This window comes from Notamacropus eugenii, chromosome 3 (assembly GCF_028372415.1).
Source record: "Notamacropus eugenii isolate mMacEug1 chromosome 3, mMacEug1.pri_v2, whole genome shotgun sequence".
NCBI lineage: Eukaryota > Metazoa > Chordata > Mammalia > Diprotodontia > Macropodidae > Notamacropus > Notamacropus eugenii.
The window spans coordinates 421,580,409-421,603,044 of NC_092874.1; the positions used below are offsets into that span (position 1 = coordinate 421,580,409).

Genomic DNA, 22,636 nt, shown 5'->3' on the forward strand with positions numbered 1-22,636 from the left:
GTTGTATTAATACATGTCTTACCATACTACTTCAATAAATGCCTTTGCTATGGACCATTTGTGTCTTCTGGCTTGATATTGAAGGTAATAATAATAGCTAATATTTATATAACAATTTAAAGTTTTTGAAGCTATATATGTATTATATATACATATGAGTCTATAATATATACATGTATAATATCATTTGATCAATGGAGGTTCATGAAATATAGTTTTAGGGATGCAAATGCCCATAGTATTTTGAATCTGTCATAGCTGTCCCCTGGCAGTACCTTTCATGTGAGTTGGGGGAGTTACTGGAGTTGATGCATATATAAACATATATAAAAATATATATAGTAAGGTCCTGATTTTTGAAAATTCTGTTAAAGTGGTTTTATTGTTCAAGTTTGAATGACGCATTTTCATTAGGTTAGAACCATTTACTATATTTTACATAATTACAACTCGTAATAGTGATAATTCAAACACATGGGACCCCTTCAGGGAATTCATTATTCAAACTAATTGGGACCTACTTGTACAAAATAAATACAAAGGTAGTTGTTGCGTGTGGAAGGGTAGAAGGCATGAGCAGCAGGGAAAATCTGGAAAAGTTTCAGTTAGAAGAAAGAACATGATCTGTTCCTTTGGAAGGGAATAGGAGATTCTAAAAAATAGAGGTAAGACCATTCTGGAGAGCAATTTGGAACTACGTACAAAGGGCTATAAAACTGTGCATACCCTTTGACCCAGCAATAGAACTTCTAGGGCCGTATCCCAAAGAGATCAGAAAAATGGGAAAAGGACCCACAGGTAGAAAAATATTTATAGCAGATCTTTTTGTGGTGGCCAAAACCTGGAAATCAAGGGGATGCCCATCATTGGGGAATGGCTAAACAAGTTGTGGTACATGGATGTAATGCAATACTATTATTCCATAAGAAGTGATAAGCAGGTGGACTTCAGAAAAACCTGGGAAGACTTATATGAACTGATGCTGAGGGAACTGAGCAGAACCAGAAGAACATTGTACACAGTAACAGCAACAGTGAGAGATGACTAACTTTGATAGACTTATCTCTGCTTAGCAATACAAGGATCTAAGACAACTCCAAATGACTCATGATGGAAAATGCTATCCAGAAAAAGAAATACAAGGGAGTCTAAATGCAAATCGAAGCATCTTTCTTTCTCTTTTTTGTTTCTTCTTTCTCATGGTTTCTTCCATTAGTTCTAATTCTTCTTTGCAACATGACTAATGTGAAAATGTGCTAAATATGAATGTGCATGTAGAGCCTGTATCAGATTGCATGCCATTTTGGGGTAGGAAGAGGGGAGGGATGAGGAGAAACTTTGGAACTGAAAATCTTATGAAAGTGAATGGTAAAAACTAAAAATTAATTAATTAAAAAAAAAACAGGTCAAGAAAGACTACATTCCAAGCATGAGGAATAGTCAATGCAAACATACAAATATTCCAGGAGATGAAGTATGAGAAATAGTTTGACTAAACCATACTGCAAGAAGAAGGGGAGGGAAGAGAATGAGTATTTATTAGACACCTACTATGTGCCCAAAACTGTGCTGTGCTTCACAAAAATTATTTCATTTGATCATCACAACAATCCTGGGAAGTAAATTCTACTGTTATCCCTATTTTACAGTTGAGGAAACTGAGGCAGACAAAGGTTAAGTTAAGGGTCCCAAAGCTAGTAAGTATCTGAGGTCATGAATTCAGGTCTTTCTGACTTTAGGCTCAGTGTTCTATCTACTGTGCCACCTAATAGTCTTTAAGAAGAGGGATAATGTATAAAAAGACTGAAAAGATTAATTGGACATTTACTATGTACAAGACCCTGGAGGGAAATATAAATGTGAAATCAGTGGGAAGAGCATGGTGGTCCATGCCTATAAACTGTGCTCCTAGGGAGGCTATGGATGGTGGATCTCCTGAGCTCATGGCTTCTGAGTTAGAGTGGGCTAAAACACGTTGAATGTCCATGCTAAGTCCAGCATGAGCATGGTGAGTCCCAAGAAATTGGGAACCACCAGAGTGCATAAAAAGGAGCAAACAGAGCCAAGTTGGAAATGAGGTGGATCAAAATTCTGATTCTGATCAGCATTGTGTTTGAGCCTGGGTATGATCTTAGCACTTCCAGCCTAGATAAGATAAGCAGACCATTGAGAGAGAGGGACAGAGATAGAGAGACTGAAAGGGTGGGGTGGGGGGGGGGGGGTGGAGGGAGAGAAAGAGAAGGAGAGGGAGTCAGTGCCCTCAAGGTAACTGAAGAATCACCGGAGTTAGGATACCCAGGAACAATGTAAAACAGAACATTGCTATTGCTATTTACAGACAGTTGTGACGAGGGCAGACCAGCTGGTAGCGCTGACACTCCTTCTATAGCTAGAAACAACAAAGCTTAGAACTTAATTAGCAAAAAGAATTAGATGCAATAGGAAGCTACCAGCTTGAAAAACCCCCAAACACACACACAATATCCCATACAAACACTTTTCCCCCACCCCACTACATCTGAGGGTTTCTGCCCATAAAGGCTGGGGTCCCTGGGTTTCTGTCTTCTCCACTCCCCTCAACTAAATTTGTCTTGAGTTTATTTGAAAAAACAAGAACAAAACAAAACCCAGTCTTTTGAAGGCATTTGCTTCATGCCTTGGGCTTGCCCCAGGTTCAAAAACCAAAACCCCCAAAATGCGATTCTTTGAGCTGTCAAGAGGGCTATGTAGTTAAATATATCCAAGGATCACAGCCCTCCTATACTCAGAAAGGGAAGTCTCTTACCAGTTCTAAAACTCTAATTGTAAGAATATATTTTTTAAAAAAAAAAAAGGTTTGAAAGCAGAAATAGAAGGTGATTTCCCCTAAAATAGCTAGAATGAAGATAACAGAAGAGTGAAAAAGGAAAGGGCATGGCTAAGTTAAAGTTCATGTGAAAAAGACATGGGGGCTTTAGTAGACTGCAAACTCAGTATGAGTCAATATTGCTATTGGCCAGGCCAGCCAAAAAAGATAATTGGATCAGAGGCTGCATTAATATAAGTATGGGAGGATGATGGTCTAGCTATACTCAGCTTGGTCAGACTACATCGGAGGTATTCTAAATCAAGCCACATTTTAGGAAAATCATTGACAAGCTAGAGCCTGTCCAGAGGAGGTTGATTATGTTGGTAACAGGACTTAATCATCATGCTGTACGATGACAAAAATGGAGAAAGAGATAGTGTTTAGTAGAGAGAAAAGATTTAGGGGTGATGTGATACTATGATGTCATAATTGTTTTCAGTCATTTGAAAGACTGTCATATAGAAAAAGGCATCCAGGTGCCACAATGCCAGACCTGGAGTTGGAGAACTCATCTTCCTAAGTTCAAATCTGACCTCAGACACTTCCTAGCTTTGTGACTCTGGGCATTCAATCTTGTTTGCCTCAGTTTCCTCATCTGTGAAATGAACTGAAGAAGGATATGGCAAAGCACTCCAGCATCTTTGCCAAGAAAACCTCAAGTGAAGTCAGGAAGAGTCAGGCACAACTGAAAATGACTAAATAGCAATGTGCAGAAAAGGGATTGTTATTAGCCTTAAAGCATTAATTTCTGAAGACAAAACCAAAATATTTGGTTTTATTTCCATTCAATTCAATAAAATTTTATTAAGCAATAATGCTCTCTGGGTTTACTGCTCCAACCTACACCCATATGTTGGGTATCACAGAAGGTGGCCGCTGGCTACTTCTCCCATTAGGATTCAGGGGCAAGCCTGAAAAGCTGAGTTTCTAGTACTGCCATTCACAATCCCTTACCAATGGACTCCTCATTGATTATCAGTCATTAGCTTTAATTAGCTTTTAGAAAAGGGTATTTACTGAGAATGTATAGCAACTATAGTAACTTACAAAAGCAATTCCCCCAAACTGAAAACACATTCTCCCCCTGAACATATGGGGGCCTTGGGCTCAAGCTAGAGTAGCCAAAATGTAAACTCACAATTCCCATTTACTGGAAATCTTTTCAGTGGAGTCATGAAGTTCCCCTTAGGTGTAGTAATCTCCTGAGTTGTGAAGATCAGTACCTTGAAATCTATTTCTCAGGGTTATTCTCAGTTATCTCCTGATTTCTAAGGATATTTCCAATAGCTCCAGTGGATTCTGCTAACAACTCCACTCACCAGTTGGACGTCTAATTGTCTCTCAGGATCTTCTGAACTCACATGATCTCTGGATGGAAGTGGTGGTTCAATAGAAATAGAGAAGCTTAGACACAGGTTTAGCAAGAAAGATTAGTTGGGACAGGATTTGGTGAGGCCCAAGGGGCCAAAAAATAGGTGGGAAGAGTTTGCAGATACAGGATAGTATATAATTGAACTGATTAACTTTCAGGTCAAGAAATCCCAGGAATGTAAGGTTGGTTGGATTTTAGGAATATTATAATTATATTCACCATATAAATAGTAGCAACCACAAAAATCATATGATTACAGCAATAGTTAGAATAAAATCTTTCAGCAAGTTACAATTCTCATTCCTGTTTTAAAAAAAAAAAACAAATAAAACCTAGACAGAGCCAAGATGGTGGAGTAGAAAGACGCACATATGCTAGCTCTCCCCCCACAGCCCGTAAAATACCTGTAAAGAAAGACTCTCAACAAATTCTAGAGCAGCAGAAGCCACAGAACAACAGAGTGGAGGAGAATTCCAGCCCAGGGTGACCTGAAAGGCCGACGGGACACATCTGTCTCACGGGACTCGAATTGGAGCCTAGCCCTGCCTTGGCGCAGCAGGCTCAGGGAGGATGCAAGCAGGCCTGGGGGCAGAATCTCCAGTCACAGTAGCAGCAGTTCACAGATCTCTCAACCCACAGGTGCCAAAGTTCAGTGAGACCGTTTTTTTCAGCTGGCTGAGAAGGGAGAAGGGCCTTCCCATAGCTCTGGCCAGAGGCCACATGGGGCAGGCGGCAGCAGTTTTGGCAGCAGTTTCCACAGCAGCACCTACAGCAGCCCACATCCATTGTTGGAATCATAAAAGCCCTAGAGGCACTGAGCAGCTGATTCTTACTTCAGCCCTGTGTAGAGGCTCTGCCCCCACCTGATACTCCTGAGGGATTTGAGCAGCTGATCTTTATCTCACACTGAATGGTGGCCCTGCCCCCGAAGCTTATCTGAATCTGAGCCCCCAGTGCCGTCTGGGAACTGGAGGAGAGGTGGTTGTGAAGACAAAACTCTATTACTCAGATTCTGGGCACAAAAATCTCTACTTGCTCCCAGAACAGTGTACATGCTTAATTGTACCACCTTGGAGGAACTGAGATCTTACAGACCCTCAGAGTATACCCTACTCTTGACAAAGGACCCAAAAGTCAAGTAACTGGTTGGGAAAATGCCCAAAAAAGGGGAAAAAAATAAAACTATAAAAGGTTACTTTCTTGGTGAACAGATATCTTCTCCCATCCTTTCAGATGAGGAAGAACAATGCTTACCATCAGGGAAAGACATAAAAGTCAAGGCTTCTGTATCCCAAACATCCAAAATAAATATTCAATGGGCTCAGGCCATGGAAGAGCTCAAAAAGGATTTTGAAAATCAAGTAAGAGAGGTGGAAGAAAAATCGGAAAGAAAAATGAGAGAGATGCAAAAAAAAACTATGAAAAGCAGATCCACACCTTGCTAAAGCAGACCCCAAAAAATGCTGAAGAAAATAACACCTTGCAAAATAGCCTAACTCAATTGGCAAAAGAGGTTCAAAAAGCCAATGAGGAAAAGAATGCTTTAAAAAGCAGAATTAGCCAAATGGAAAAAGAGGTTCAAAAGCTCACTGGAGAAAATAGTTCTTTCAAAATTAGAATGGAACTGATGAAGGCTAATGACTTTATGAGAAACCAAGAAATCACAAAACAAAACCAAAAGAATGAAAAAATGGAAGATAATGTGAAATATCTCACTGGAAAAACAACTGATCTGGAAAATAGATCCAGGAGAGACAATTTAAAAATTATGGGACTACCTGAAAGCCATGATCAAAAAAAGAGCCTAGACATCATCTTTCATGAAATTGTCAAGGAAAACTGCCCTGACATTCTAAAACCAGGGGGCAAAATAAATATTGACAGAATCCACCAATCACCTCCTGAAAGAGACCCTAAAAAAGAAACTCCTAGGAACATTGTAGCCAAATTCCAGAGTTCCCAGGTCAAGGAGAAAATATTGCAAGCAGCTAGAAAGAAACAATTCAAGTGTTGTGGAAATACAATCAGGATAACACAAGATCTAGCAGCTTCTACAATTAAGGGATTGAAGGGCATGGATTATGATATTCCAGACATCAAAGAAACTAGGACTAAAGCCAAGAATCACCTACCCAGCAAAACTGAGTATAATACTTCAGGGGAAAAAATGGGCTTTCAATGAAATAGAGGACTTTCAAGCATTCTTAATGAAAAGACCAGAGCTGAAAAGAAAATTTGACTTTCAAATACGAGAATCAAGAGAAGCATGAAAAGATAAACAGGAAAGGGAATTCATAAGGGACTTGCTATAGTTGAACTGTTTATATTCCTACATGGAAAGACAATATTTGTAACTCTTGAAACTTTTTTCAGTATCTGGTAGTTGGTGGGATTACACACACATACACACACACACACACACACACACACAGTACAAGGTGAGTTGAATAGAATGGGATCATATCTAAAAAAATGAAATTAAGGGGTGAGAGAGGAATATATTGGGAGGAGAAAGGGAGAAATGGAATAGGGCAAATTATCTCTCATAAAAGAGGCAAGTAAAAGACTTTCCAGTGGAGGGAAAAAGCGGGGAGATGAGAGAAAAAACATGAAGCTCACTCTTGTTATATTCTACTCAAGGAAGGAATAAAATGCACACTCATTTTGGCATGAAAACCTATCTTACAATACAGGAAAGTAGGAGAGAAGGAGATAAGCAGGGTGGGGGGGATGATGGAAGGGAGGGCAATGAGAGGAGGGAGCAATTAGAAGTCAACACTCTTGGGGAAGGACAGGATCAAAAGAGAGAATAGAAGCAATGGGGGGCAGGATAGGATGGAGGGAAATATAGTTAGTCTTACACAACACAACTATTATGGAAGTCATTTGCAAAACTACACAGATATAACCTATATTGAATTGCTTGCCTTCCCAATGGGGAAGGGTGGGGGGGAGGGAAGAAGAGAAGTTGGAACTCAAAGTTTTAGGAACAACTTGAGTATTGTTCTTGCATACAACTAGGAAATAAGAAATACAGGTAATGGGGTATAGAAATTTATCTTGCCCTACAGGACAAAAGAAAAGATGAGGATAAGGGAGGGAGGGATGTTAGAAGGGATGGCAGATTGGTGATAGGGGTAATTAGAGTCCTCAGCATTTTGGGGCAGGGGGAGGGGAGAAACGGGGAGAAATTTTGAAACTCAATATTTTGTGGAAATGAATGTTGAAAACTTAAATAAGTAAATTTTTAAAAATAAAAAAATAAAAGCTATCATGTTGAGTTTGAGAAAAGAGGAGAGTAGAGATGAATAAATGGTAGAGTAGAACCAGAGTTATAAGAGGTTAGAAAGAACAGGTTTAGAAGAAGCAAGAAAAGCATGGAAGGATAGGAGATTGTGATCAAAAGAGTTAGAAGAGATCTTCATAACCGTCTAGTTCAACTCTTTCATTTTACAGGTGAAGAAACTGAGGACTTGCCCAATGTCACATAAATAATGAATGCCAGAGTTGAATACTGAACCCTAGCTTCTCTTACTCCAAAAAAACTTCAGATTCTCCAAAGAGTACTTCAGGACTCTTTCAACCTAACCCATTTCTTCATTTTCCTCCCCATGGACTCAAAGGAAGGCAACAGGTTTATGAAATTTACAAATGACCCAAAACTGGAAGGAAGAGATTAAAGCTAACACGTTAGATGTGGTCATCAACATCCAAAAAATACTTATGAGCTAAATATAATAAGATGAAATTGAATAGACTTAAATATAAATTTCCATTATTTGTGGGGGGGGGGTTAAAGATCAACTCACAAGTATGGTGGAGGGATGAAAAGATGATATTTTCTGTGAAAAATATCTTGGGGTTTTAATGGACTGCAATCTCAGCATGTAACATGACAGCCTAAAATGCCAACAATATGCTAAGGTGCATTTAGAGAGGCACAGTGTTTTTAAATTATAAATAGAAAGATAAATGATAGGTAGAGATGTGACAAAGAGGGAGATAAATATATAATAGAGGAGATAGATAAATAGATATGTTGTTTTTCAGTCATGCTCAACTCTTCATGACCCCAAGGACTTGTCCATGGAATTTTCTTGTCAAAGATACTGGAGTGGTTTGCCATTTCCTTATCCAGTGTGTCTCCATTTTATAGATGAGGAACGGAGACAAATAAGGGTTAAACGACTTGCCTAGGATTCGTGTCTGAAGCTGGATCTGAACTCAGATCTTCCTGACGTCTAAACCAGTGCTCTACCTACTGCACCACCTAGCTGCCTCGATAGAAATATAGATATAGAATAAATAAATAAACGAATACATGAATAAAATTTTAAGGAGCACAGTTCCAACTCTCATGAAGCTGTTACATTGGTCAGATTTCAGTTTGGAATAAGTATAGTATCAAATAATCAATCCTGGATTTAGAGTAAGGGACTCTGGGAATCTTGACTCTCTACTTACTATCTATGCCTGTGGGCAAGTCACTTAACTTCTCTTATCTTAGATTCCTTATTTGTGTAATAAGGAAGTTTGATTAGATCAGTGATTCTCAAACATTTTGATCCCAGATCCCTTTAGTACTCTTGAAAATTATTGAGGACTCCAAAGAATTTTCATTTATGTGGGTTATATCTATCAACATTTACCGTATCAGAAATGAAAACATCTTAGCATTATTATGAATATAGTTTTGAATTTGAAAGGTTTTTGGGGACCCCTAGGAATACCTGTACCACATTTTGAGAATTGCTGGGCAAGATGATCTCTAACTTCCTTTTCAATCCCAAATCGGGACCTTTAGAACTAAACACTACAACTGCTGCACTTTCCAGCTCTCAAATTTGTGATTCTGTGATACTTGAGGATGTTGTTACAGAAATTCCTTTTCAAGTTTGGGTTGAATAAGATGACTTTTTAGGACCCTTCAGACTCAGATTCTCTGATTCTATGACTTTCATAAAAATGAAAGCTCACCAAACTTTAACGTGAGAAAGGACCTCAGAAGCTGTATGGTCCAGCCTGAGCAAGAATCTCCTTTAGCTCACCCTCAATAAGAAATTATCCAGTCTTACCCTAGGCAAGAGGGACTTAATGACTATTGTCTCAAATTCTTTCCCAGGCCTATGGTTCTCTCGCAGCAGATTGAAAATTGCTAAGTAATTGTAACTCCTCTTGATGCCCCTTATTCTCAACCCAGCTTTACCCCTTGTCTCACACACACACACACACACACACACACATATACACACACACACACACACACACACACACACACACATACACACACACACATACACATACCGACACACCAATCTTTAACAGGTAGGGCTCTGTGACCAGCATCTAGTCAAATCAAGGAGTCGGGACCCTGAGCATTTATGTGTCTGTCACTTAAACAGTCAACCCTACTCATTATACTCTACACCAAACACCAGAGGGCCCTGTGCTGGGTTCATCAAATTCCTTGTGCCTCTCTCAAGATTCTACTTACCCCTTAGCTATGTGATACAATCAAATCCTGGCTTTGCCCTTATTTGCCAAGGAAAACTCCTGCTCTTTATCTGATACCTATTAGATTTCATTGAAGGTCATTTGTAAGACTTGATAGATGACTCTTTAATCAAAATAGTAGTAATCAAAGCAGATTGTTATCAATGCATTCAGAATATGCCTTCCTGGCCCACAATCCATCTAGTGCTTATATTAGCACCTAGACCATAGAGCAGGGCAACCCCACCCACCAAGTTTAGACCCCAGAACTACCCTTTGGGAGTGGCCATGGACACTTACCCAGAACTTTTTATATTTATTTTTATTTACAACATTCAGTTTCGAAAGCTTTTGAATTCCAAATTTTCCCCCTCCCTCCCCTCCCCCCTCCCCAAGGCAGCATGCAATCTGATATAGGCTCTATATATACATTCACATTAAACATATTTTCACACTAGTCACATTACAAAGAAGAATTATAAACAATGGGATGAACCACAAGAAAGAAGAAACAAAAGGGAAAAGAGAGAGGGCAAAGAGTATACTTTGATCTGTATTTAGATTCCATAGTTCTTTCTCTGGATGTGGATAGCATTTTCCATCGTGAGACTTTTGGAGATGTCTTAGAACCTTGCATTGCTGAGAAGAGCTAAATCTATCAAAGTCAATCATCGCACAATGTGGCTGTAACTGTGTATAATGTTCTCCTAGTTCTGCTCACTTCACTCAGCATCAGTTCATGTAAGTCTTTCTAGGTTTTTCTGAAGTTGGCCTGTTCATCACTTCTTATAGCACAATAGCATTCCATTAGATTTATATACCACAACTTGTTCAGCCATTTCTCAATTAATGGGCATCCCTTCACTTTCCAGCTCTTTGACACTACAAAAAGAGCTGCTGTAAATATTTTTGTACATGTGGGTTCTTTTCCCATTTGCATAATCTCTTTGAGATACAGTCCTAGAAATTCACCTGGAACTTTTGGCCCACAAAAGCCACAGGGTGGAAAGACTTCATTCCCACTCCTGGACATGCATGTCACACTTCTTCCTATTCCATTAGAACAAGCATAAAAGCTGGCTGGCTGAGCCACTTTCCATCCCCTCCTACATAAAAACTTCTTTATCCAATCGGAGTCATTGTAAGTGGTGTAGGCCGCAGGAACTAGTTGGTCTGTCTCCCAACGGAAGCATGGTATACGATCAGAATGGTATCTGGTTTTAGCCTTGTTCCCAGACTGTCCAGTCTCTCTTATCCCAGTCTCCAGCTGTTTCATGTCTGGCAGTCGGGTACATTCATTTTCTTGCTTCTCAATTCCTTTGATATTAGATAAGTCCGAGGGAGCTTTACCCACCAAGAATCATAAGCTTTCTAGATATTATGGTTCCAGCAGGAGAGCTGGAGAAAAGGAAAAGCATGGGCCACCTCCCCAAGGGGGTACTTTCCAAGTCTCCTGTCTCTACCTGCAAACTCAATTCATTCCCTGTCCCTATCCCACCCCACTCCCAGTTCTGGATGAGTAGGAACTAGGCCAGGGGTGGGGAACCTGCAGCCTCAAGGCTACATGTGACTGTTTGGATTCAAAGGGCTGCACGTGAGGACCTAGAAGCTTGGATTCAGTCAAAGGGCCTCACGTGAGGACCTAGAAGGATTCATGTGACCTCGAAGCCACAGGTTTCCCATCCCCGGCCTAGATGCTCTATTTCCATTTTACAATAACTTTCAAAATGAAAACCTTTTTTCTTACTCAGGAAATACATGGACAGATGGAGTTAGTGACTGGAAAATGGAGTGGGGTGGGGTTAGAAGACCTCAAACAACCATCTCTAAATCTACTGTCCTATAACAGGGAGCCTATGACAGATGGAGCAGTTGTTAATAATGTCATAGGCTACAATAACAATGAACCCAAGAGTTGACATCTTCTTCTTCTTTAAAATTTGTCAAACTTTTAAAAAGTCCACCTCAGGGTTGGTCCTAGAAAGTTGGTCCTTGCTCTTTGCACGGGCATTTTTACACCACATCCTGTTTACTCAGGCTTCTGATTTAGGAAGCTGCCTGCTTAGTCACAGGCTGCCTTTATGTTCACCACCAACAGCAGGGTTTTCTCCTTTCTTCTTTTTGGAGAGTGCCTTTGACTGCTTTTTCTGGGCGCAGAAATAGAGACAAACCAAAGAAAGGCAACAAAGCATCTTGAAAGGACAATGGAGAGTTGGCCTTTGAAAATCCCGGTAAAACGGGTTGGGTGCTGTAGAGAAGCCACTTCTCTTATTGCTATTCAAAGTGTGTATTGCTTCGTTTGAAGGTTTGTTGGTTTTTTAATGGCAAAGATAATAAATGGGGCCAAATCTAAAGAGATGGGAGACCTGCCAGGCATTCTGGAAAGCATTTTTAAACTACGCCCCAAATGTTATTAAGCTGGACAGTACTGCTACTACTAGGTCTATACCTCTAAAGAGATCAAAGAAAGAGGAAAAGGACCCAGCTGTGTAAAAATACTGGTAGCACCTTTTTTTCCCTGAGTCAAAAATTGAAAACTAAGGACCTGTCCTCCAGTTGGCCAAACAAATTGTGATCTATGAATATAATCAAATATTATTGTATCTTATATCATAAGAAATGACGAAATGGACAGTTTCAGAAGACACTGAGAAGATCTCTATGAACTGACGCAGAGTGAAGTGAGCCAAAGCAGAACAATTTATACAATAACAACACCATACAACTTTGAAGAACTTTAGAACTCTAGCCAGCACAATGATAAAACACAAATCCAGAGGAGTGAAGATGAAACATGCCACTCACCTCCTGCCAGAGAGGAGATGAACTGAAAATCCAGAGAGAGAAGTACATTTTCAGGCATGGTCAACGTGGACATTTGTTTCACTAGACTATGAATGCATATGATAAGAGTTTTCCTTTTGCTTTCTCCACCCCACCCCCTTTTTTTGAGTTCAACGAGAGGCAAGGAGTGAGTTTATTTTTACATTTGCATGTAAAAATAAACAAATAAACTCATTTTTTTAAAAAGCTAATTTTGCTTCAACAAAAGAAAGAAAATTCTCCCGGTTGAAGCTGTCCGACAAGGAAGTGAGGTTAGAGAAGATGAGGCCAGGGGAAGTACGCATGGACGAGAGTGATAGAGGACATGATGATTTAAGGAGAAAGTGAGGTCTAAATTGAGGCAAAAAGGAAAAAGAGAAGGAAAGATCCTAGAAATAGGTTTAGAATAAAATGTAATTTGTACCCAAGAGATCTGAGATTCCACAGTGCACGGGAATTGTATTCAAAAGCAAGGAAACATGGGTGGGACAGATATGAGGGTCAGGCTAGCTAGATATGAAAGTATTTTTTTAAATGTGCTTTGATGGATCATTGACAGGTGAACAAATAAATTGAACAGATGAATTGGTTTCAGTATTGTTGGAAATGATGAGATCACAGATCCATGAAACCACTGGTGCATTTTAAAAGTGAGAAGTGTTACTATTATTAATGAAAACAGCAATGATATCTGCTATTATTGTTCACATTACCTGTAAATTTACATGTTCCCTAAACTCAGTTGGACACATTCTCAGAGCCAGAGAGTGGCTGCAATCCCCCAAGCACTTTAGATGTTACAAATATATACTTGCAGCTTGACCTAACTGCTGGTCAAGAGCAGATGATTTAGAAAGAGTTCCCTTTCTCCAAAATTGCCACTCTGATTGAAAGTTGTTATTTTGAGCCATGAACTCTTTCAGCTCTTTCAAAAAATAAACGCAAACCTTTCCATTTCTCTAGCACTTGACATTTTCAAAGTTCTTCTTCCTGCATTGTCTTCATTTGAGCTTCACAATCATCCTGTGGAGTGGGAGGGACAAATATCATTGCCTCTATTTTTGTTATCATTGCTAATAACAATAGTACAGCACATTCTAAGTGTGGCATGCTGTTTTCTTTACTGAATATAGTCTATTAGACAAAGTATGACATGGAGATTGAGAAACTTTATGAATTAACTTTATTTAAGGGGTTAGTACATAGCTGTTAGAGAAAAAAGAGGCAGAATTGCACAGTGGATAGAGAGCAGACCTTAGATCCAGCAAGACTTGGGTTCAGGTTCTACTCTAATACCTACTGGATGTGTGATTTTGAAAGAATCCATTCTCTAGGCATCTCATGAAGACTTTCAAGTTGCAGCGAAGATGCCAGTCTACACTGGCAGAGAGTTTCATCATCTAGGCATTCCTTATGCCAATAAAGTCACACAAGTCCCTATCAGCATCCCTGGAATGAGTGTCAATCTAATATTTTTAAACTCAAATTCTCTCTCCTCCTTAGCAAACTTGGTGCACAACATCCTTATGGGGAAGATTCTTATTTTAATTCAAACATCTTCAGCTCCAAAGACTGAAAGGAAAGAGTGGATGAGAACTGGCCTCTGAGTCAGAAAAATCTGGCTACCTCTGATACTAACTAGCCACGTGACCCTGAGTAAGTCACTTTATGTCACAGATATCCCAAATCTTACAGAGGAGGTATCGATGTGCATGGGTAGAGGGAGTAGGTGCTTCTTACTCTGATGAAATGTCTGCTCCCCCCCAAAAAGCAACAAAACAATTGATCATATGTAAAAAACCATTTTAAGGTTTGCAAAATACTTTCCTCATAACAACCTGAGGTCAGTATTATCCTTATTTTACATTTGGGGAAACTGAGGCTCAGGAAAGTGAAGGGACTTACTTATGCATACATAATTAGTGCCAGAGCTGGAACTGGGCCTAGAATCCAGGTCTCCTGATTGTATGTCCTGAGTTCTTTCTAATACACCAATACTATACATGACCTTCCTCCTTGTTATTCCTAAAATAAATTCAAAATCAACTTACTTATATTAACAGCAACTAATATTTAAATAGTAATAGTACTTTAAGGTTTGCAAAGCACTTTTCATACATTATTCATATGATTCTCTCAACAGCCGCATGGGGTAGAAGCTATGATTATCCCTATGTTACAGATGAGGAGCCTGAGAATTGTAGATGTTAAGTGATCTGTCCATGATCACACAGCTGAGTGTCTTCCTGATTCCAGGTCCAGCATCCTATCCACTATCTTACCACTGCTACCATTTTAAAAGTTAATTTAATAAATATATTTTAATGATATATAAATATAATTATAAATTATTAATATGTCATTTAATAAATAAAATAAGAAAGATAATAAAATCTACATGTAAAATGATGTAACCATAGAATGTAAGGGACAATAAAACGTTAATATGTTAGTGAAGTACGACTGCTAATACCCTATTATTCCTCTAGGAAATATGGAAGTTTCTCTTTGACAGAATCAGAAAGACTAACCATATCATCCTCTCAGCTTTCATTCTCCAGGACTATGCCACTGTGCCTTGGCTCCCTTCCCACTCTGTTCATGTGGACCCATTGGCCGGGTCTTCTTAGAGCCTCCGTTTTGGGGAAGGACTCCAGACCAGCTATCCCTCAGTCGACACACTTTGTCCCGTTCCCAGGCCTAATTACCTCCTCACCCTCCCTGCAAGCTCTTCAGCTCCCCTTTGCTGTGTTTCTTCCTCCATTAGAATATAAGCTCCTTGGAGACAGAGATTTTCCCTGTTTGTATTTGTATCCTCAGTGCTTAGCATGGTGTCTGACACATAGTAAGCACTTAATAAATGACTGTTGACTGACTTTAGAAATATGAAGGACATTTCCTTGAGTTAATTGGAAAGGACAATGCCATTGACTGGATGAAGTTTTGCCAAATCCATAAGGGTCATTAAAAAATTGAGGTTTGTGGCTCTAGAGTTGATCCAAGCAAAAGTGAACAATGGGGGGGGAGGGGGAGAGGAGAGAGAGAGAGAGAGAGAGAGAGAGAGAGAGAGAGAGAGAGAGAGAGAGAGAGAGAGAGAGAGAAAGGAGAAGACTCACCTTCCTGAGTTCAAATATGACCTCAGACACTCATTGACTGTGTGACCCTGGACAAGTCACTTAACCCTGTTTGCCTCAGTTTCCTCATCTACAAAATGAACTGGAGAAGGAAATGGCAAACCACTCCAGTATCTCTGGAAAAAAAAAACCAAATGGGGGTCACAAAAAGTCAGACACAGCTGAAAAAAAGACTGAACCACAACATTTGGGGAGGGGGGCAGTATGGCAGAAAAGGAGGAAATTTCCTTTCCTCCCCTCACTATTGACCAAGGCATCTTGCACTGGAGCAATTTGCTCACAATTTCATCCAACAGAGAATAAATAGTTCATAGTCTCAAAGTTTGACTTGACTTCTAGGATTAGTTCAGTCTTAAGTCTATTATTGACTTTTTTCTTTGCTGCCACAGGTAATAATCCTAAATGCTATTTCCTGCCTCAAGAGACAACTTCTCTGCCTTTGTGTCAATCTGGGGAGTGTGTCTGCTCTTTCAAGTTACTTTGAGACCCTATAAACTGTTCCCTGCTGGATGCAATCCTTTCTCGAGCAAATAGCTTCAATGCAGAAGATCCTTAAGAACCAGAAGCAAACTAACACACCAAGGGGGAAGCAGTGTGAGGACTCCATGAAGAGAGAAAGAACTTTGAGGTCCTTCAGTACCAGAGTCAGAAGGTCTCGTGGCCCCATGTGTATCCTTCATGCTTGTCTATTATACTAAACTGAACTTCTAGTTTATCCTGTTTCTGCTTATCTTTCCCATGGGTGCAATATGTACTTATGGGACAGTGCACCCCAGATTTATGTGGGGAAGTGTTTTATAGCTACTCTCCTTTGTATAGTATCTAAGTAAATACCATTGCTTTAAGTTAATTTTATCTATTGTCTGACCATTAATGGGAAGTCCACCACTAGGGGCTTATAAGCTGTAATATAAGCCCACAGGGTACCCTAGGCAGCAGCCACTCTCTGGTGGGGGGGAGCCACTGCTCAAGTTTTGGTATAAGTTGGGGGGAAGGGTAGCTCTCATAGGGGAAGCCACATAAATTAACATTTCCCTTTAAACTAAAACCATGAAGTTGTTTTCTTCCTTAGAAGAGCAAATTTAAATCCCAGTGTATCAAAGGAAGTAAAGGATTTCCTACTTTGAGTCTGTCTAATTCTTAAGAGTTTCCTAAAGCTTCCTGAATCTCTTCAGGGCCATGAGTAATCCTCCATTCTCACCTTTTTAAGCTAGGGCTGGTCATAAGTGCCATCATTATAGCCCGCTCTGTATATATGTGTATGTGTCCATATATGTGTGTGTATATGTGTGTATAGGTATATATTACATATATATATATTTACACATACACTACATATGTATATACATAGGTATATGTGTGTATGCCTTGCAAACAGATATGCTACATAAATTGAGCATCAGAACTGTTCCTACTGGCATGAGCCCATGAGCCAGCCAGATGGTGCATTGAATTAGAGTACTGATCCTGGCGTCCAGAAGACATGAATTCAAGTCCAGACTGGCTAAACAAGTCATTTAACCTCTGTTTGCTTCAGTTTCCTAGTAATAAAATGGGGATAGTAATACCACCTATCTCACCTGGTTGGTGAGAGGACCAAATGAGATGATATTTGTAAAATGCTTAGCACCCTGCCTGGGGTATAGTGGTACCACATAAATGCTTATTTCCTTGCCTTCTTCCATACTCTAGGCTTGGGAAAAAGGCAACAAGTGATAGTTGGGCTCCCTGACAAGAATGAGAACATCCCCTCAGGCTTATCCCCTCTCTATCCTCTTAAATAGTTAGTGCCAAACACAGGCAGTTGCCTAGGCAAAAACCAGGCAAAGATTGGAGAACTGGTTCCCAGAAATGCATTTCTTCTTATTACATCATCCCTGAGCCAAGACAATCTATTTGCATGACATCCAAATAAACTGGAACTTTCTGGGTGGGTGGAACAGCTTTATGTTGCCTCTGTAATCCATACTGTATGATGTATAAATGCCTACTTGGTCTATCCCCATGAGGTTAGAACATCCCTCCTTGTACCTCTGAAGGAGAAGGAGCTCTTATAATCCTTCCTTAGTGGATGTTATTTGGTTTACCCCTAAGTGTGCCTGGGTGGGTTTATCTGTACTTTATCCTAACTCCCCCTGTTCATCTTCCCATCCCATGACCAAGGGAATCATTGAAAAGCTCAGCTCTGTTTTCAGTCACTGGAAAATGATCCATCTGGGCTGGCTGCTCTGGAAACAGACCAATGCCTCATTGTAAAATATAAAACTACAGCTTTTCTTAGGTCTCAGACTAGTCATTAACCTAACCAGCTTAAATCATAGGTTGGATTAAATTGGTTGTAGCTGAGGAAAACCTCTTTTTACTAGGCATTCTCATGCAATCTCATTCTATCCCCTGACCATGCTCCCTCTCTCTCAGAGGGGAACCTGGTACTCCCTCCCTGCCTGCTACTTCCTGCCCTGCTCAACTCTGAAAGCCCAGCTAACTGACATTTCCCTGCCTGTGACCCCAGGGATGGGGAACCAATCAGGATTACCTGAGCAAGACCCTTACCTTCCCTCTAAAACATCTGCAGCTAACTTGACATCTGCGCTGCATTGATATTCAGTGAGGATGCCAAAACCATCCTGGATTCCCTCCTCTTCCAATCAGCTGAAGACCATAATTCGACTGGCTTCCTGGAAACATCCCTAATCACATCTCTTCCCTAACCTTCCCCAATTCCGTTTTGAAATTACTAGTGCCAGGTAAAGGAGGAAGAAGGTCCACCAAATTCCCTTCTCTTCCTGTCTCTGCCTTCCTCTTCAATGTTTCTCTGAGCATCTCCACACAAGCCACCTAAATTTCCCTTAAGTGAGCCAGATAAAAGGATCCTTTCCTTTTGTCACTGCCAGGCATGCTTGATTTTTTCAAACAGTCCCTTTGGTTCCAGCAATAGATCCTGGCAATTCTCAAAGAAACACCTGGTCCCTGTATCAGGGTATGAGCTAAGATTATTTTCCTGTGCAAGGCAGCATGGTGTCATGGAAACAGCAGTAAGCTGGCAGCCTAGATCACAGGCTGAAAGCACTTTATACATCATGGTATCCACTGTAAAATGCACAAAGACAGATGTTCTGGGTAAAGTCTACCATTACTAGCTGTGTGACATTGGGCAAGTCATTTCTCACCTCTGAATTCTTGTTTCCTTGTTTGTCAAACTCCTGCACTGCCTACCATATAGAAGGTTCTTTAGGATCAGATGAGGCAATGTATATAAAAATACTTTGCATATCATAAGATGTAATTTAGATGCAAATTTAGGAAGATGAGAAGGAGACAGTGTAATATTGAAGAAATATTGAAGTATTCACTAGAGAGACAGAGAACCTGGGTTTCAACCATAACACTGACGTTTAGTACCTGTAGGATCTTGAGTAAATCATTTAACTTTCCTGGGCCTCAGTTTCCTCATCTATAAAATAAGAGTTGGACAAAATGGTCTCCCAGGCCCCTTTTAGTTCTGTATTTGTAAGGAACAGGGGAGACATGGCATTTGGAAGAAAAAGGGAAGAAGGGATATGGAATGTGGAAGAGAGAGGTCCCTGGGATCCTCAGGAGAAAAGGAGATGAATTAGAAACTTGTCCAGAGGCAAGAAATGCCATGACCAGTCCAAATAATATGAAAGTGGGTAAGGTGTGCCAGCCACAGTCATGGTCGTACTTCCATAACATGTGGAGCAGGGTCCAACACAGTTGGCTTTTCTCAGTCTATAGCTGTAGCAAGCTCACTTGAAAAACATGAAGGAATAGATTTTTTTTCCTTTCTGTTGCTTAGTATACCACTTATGCCCAGGCTGGTTCTAAGTGAATGCTTAGAGCACCTATTTGGTGGTTTATGTCCTTACTATTCTCTCCCTCTGATTAACTAGCCACCCAAACACCCATCTATCTATTTCTTTCTGACTGCCTACCTGCCTGCCTCACTGTCTGTCTCCACTTATCTATCTGTCATAGAATTATAGAAACTCACAGTTTGAAACTAACTTAAAGGATGTCTAGTACCCCTGCACCTAAGGTCTCTCCTTTACAGCATCCCTGGAAAGCAGTGATACAGTCTTTGTTTAAAAAAAAATCCCCAGTAATGATAAATTTGCTCTTTCCTGAAGCAGTCCATTCCATTTGAGTTATTAAACTGCCTAATATCCTTTGACCCAGCAATACCACTGCTAGGTCTGTATCCAAAAATGATTAGGGGAAAAGGAAAAGAACCTACATGTTCTACAATATTTATAGAAGCTCTCTTCGTGGTGCCACTTCAGGTAATTCTAATTGTGAGGCTGTTTTTTTCCTTATATAGATCCAAAAGTCTGTCTCTGCAACTTCCACCTACTGCTCATAGTTGAACCCTCTGGGGTCAAGAGGGAATGCTATTTTCACATGGCCTTCAAAACCTGATGACAGTTTTTACGCCTCCCCGAAGATCTCATAATCAGCTCCTTCAATAGCCCTTCCTATGGCATGACTTCAAGGCCCTCTGCCATTCCACTTTCCCTCCCATGGAGAGTCCAAGCTTATCTATATCCTTCCTAAAATGTCATTCCCATAACTGAGTATAATACTCTAGGATTTAATCTAATCAGGGCAGAGAGTACAGTGGGACTATGGCCTTTTTCATTCTGGGCGCTGCGCCTGTATTAATGAAGGCTAAGATCATGTTGGCTTTTTAGCTGCCATATCATACATTTTACTTGAGCTGCTGTCATGTCATAGCTCTCCAGTCTTACTATAGGGCATTTTTTAAAACCCAGGAATAGAACTCTGACTTTATCCCTGTTAAATAGCTTCCTATTAGAGTTGGTTCATCATTCTAGTCAATCAAGAGGTTTTTTTTTTATTCCAACTCTGCCATGGAATGCATTAGCTATCCATCCCATCTTAACACCACACATAAATCTGACAACAATGTCATTAATGTCATTAAAAGCATTGTGAACAGGACAGGGCTGAAGGAGTCCTAACAACTGGTTGTCATCCTTCCTGCTTGAAGAGGACCAAAATGGCATCACTGTGTCAGAGTCAATGTACAGTGTTGTCCAACTGGAGCTGATCTGTCCACTAAAAGCTCAGGTCAGGCACAAAGTCCAAATGAACATTTGAAAAGGAGAGGTCTCTAAATTTGCATATCTCATGTTTCTTTTGAGCTATGGCAATTCTGCTTTGATCATAGAGTACAGCACCTTCTTTGATGAACGCTGCCATGCTGGGCTGTACTGTGCCAGTGTCTCCCATGTCTCACGATCAGTTCAAGTTCTTCAGAGGTTCTGGTTGTTCAGCCAGTTGTTAATCTACACAATTTTACTATTATCCTTCCTGCGTCTCCCCACCTCCCCTTCCTCACTTTTAAAAAACATTAATTTTATTTTTTGTTACATTTTAAGTTCTGAGCTATCTTCTTCCTGCCCCACACTTAGAGAAGGCCACTATTTGTCACAGATTTATAAATATATATAAAAACATACTATGCATACTTCTATTTGTCAGTTCTCTCACTTGACATAGATAGTATCTTCCTTTATAGGTCCTTTGTGGTTGATTTGAGTATTTATAATACTCAGAATAACTTGGTCATTCACAATTTTTCTTTGACCAATATTGCTATTACTGTATATAATGTTCTCTTAGTCCTGCTCATTTCACTTTTCATTATTTCTTGCTTGCCTTTCCATGTTTTTCTAAAATCAACCAGCTGATCATTTCTTATAGCACAGTTGTATTCCATCACAATCATAGACTACAACTTGTCTAGCCATTCCCCAATAGATGGGCACCCATTCCCTCAATTTCTAGTTCACCACAAAGAGAGTTGCTATAAATATTTGAGAATATATAGGTTCCTTTCAAAGGTTTTTTTTTTAATTAATTAATTTATTTATTTAACTTTTAACATTCATTTTCACAAAATTTTGGGTTACAAATTTTCTCCCTTTTTGTCCCCTCTCCCCACCCCAAAACACTGAGCATTCTAATTGCCCCTATCACCAATCTGCTCTCTCTTCTATCATCCCTCTCTGCCCTTGTCTCCATCTTCTCTTTTGTCCTGTAGGGCCAAATAACTTTCTACACCCCTTTACCTGTATTTCTTATTTCCTAGTGGCAAGAACAGTACTCAACAGTTGTTCCTAAAACTTTGAGTTCCAACTTCTCTTCCTCCCTCCCTCCCCACCCCTTCCCTTTGGAAGGCAAGCAAGTCAATATAGGCCAAATCTGTGTAGTTTTGCAAATGACTTCCTTAATAGTCATGTTGTATAAGACTAACTATATTTCCCTCCATCCTATCCTGTCGCCCATTACTTCTATTCTCTCTTTTGATCCTATCCCTCCCCTCAAATTGCTCCCTCCTCCCCATGCCCTCCCTTCCATCATCCCCCCCACCCTACTTATCCCCTTATCCTCCACTTTCCTGTATTGTAAGATAGGTTTTCATACCAAAATGAGTGTGCATTTTATTCCTTCCTTTAGTGGAATGTGATGAGAGTAAACTTCATGTTTTTCTCTCACCTCCCCTCTTTCTCCCTCCACTAATAAGTCTTTTGCTTGCCTCTTTTATGAGAGATAATTTGCCCCATTCCATTTCTCCTTTTCTCCTCCCAATATATTTCTCTCTCACTGCTTGATTTCATTTTTTTAAGATATGATCCCATCCTCTTCAATTCACTCTGTGCACTCTGTCTCTATGTGTGTGTGCGTGTGCGTGTGCATGTGTGTGTGTGTAATCCCACCCAGTACCCAGATACTGAATAGTTTCAAGAGTTACAAATATTGTCTTTCCATGTAGGAATATAAACAGTTCAACTTTTGTAAATCCCTTATGACTTCTCTTTGCTGTTTATCTTTTCATGCTTCTCTTCATTCTTGTGTTTGAAATTCAAATTTTCTTTTCAGCTCTGGTCTTTTCATCAAGAATGCTTGAAAGTCCTCTATTTC

General features: G+C 40.0%; 1 long non-coding RNA gene across 1 annotated transcript in view; it reads left to right on the top strand.

Annotated features, from left to right (window-relative positions):
* Positions 1-16,797, top strand: part of LOC140497353 (uncharacterized) — a 28,814-nt gene extending 12,017 nt beyond the window's left edge. Inside the window, exons 3-4 of the long non-coding RNA XR_011964631.1 lie at positions 14,040-14,192; positions 16,060-16,797. This is a non-coding gene — a long non-coding RNA (uncharacterized lncRNA). The remainder of the gene's footprint in view (positions 1-14,039; positions 14,193-16,059) is intronic.
* The last annotated feature ends 5,839 nt before the right edge of the window (positions 16,798-22,636 follow it).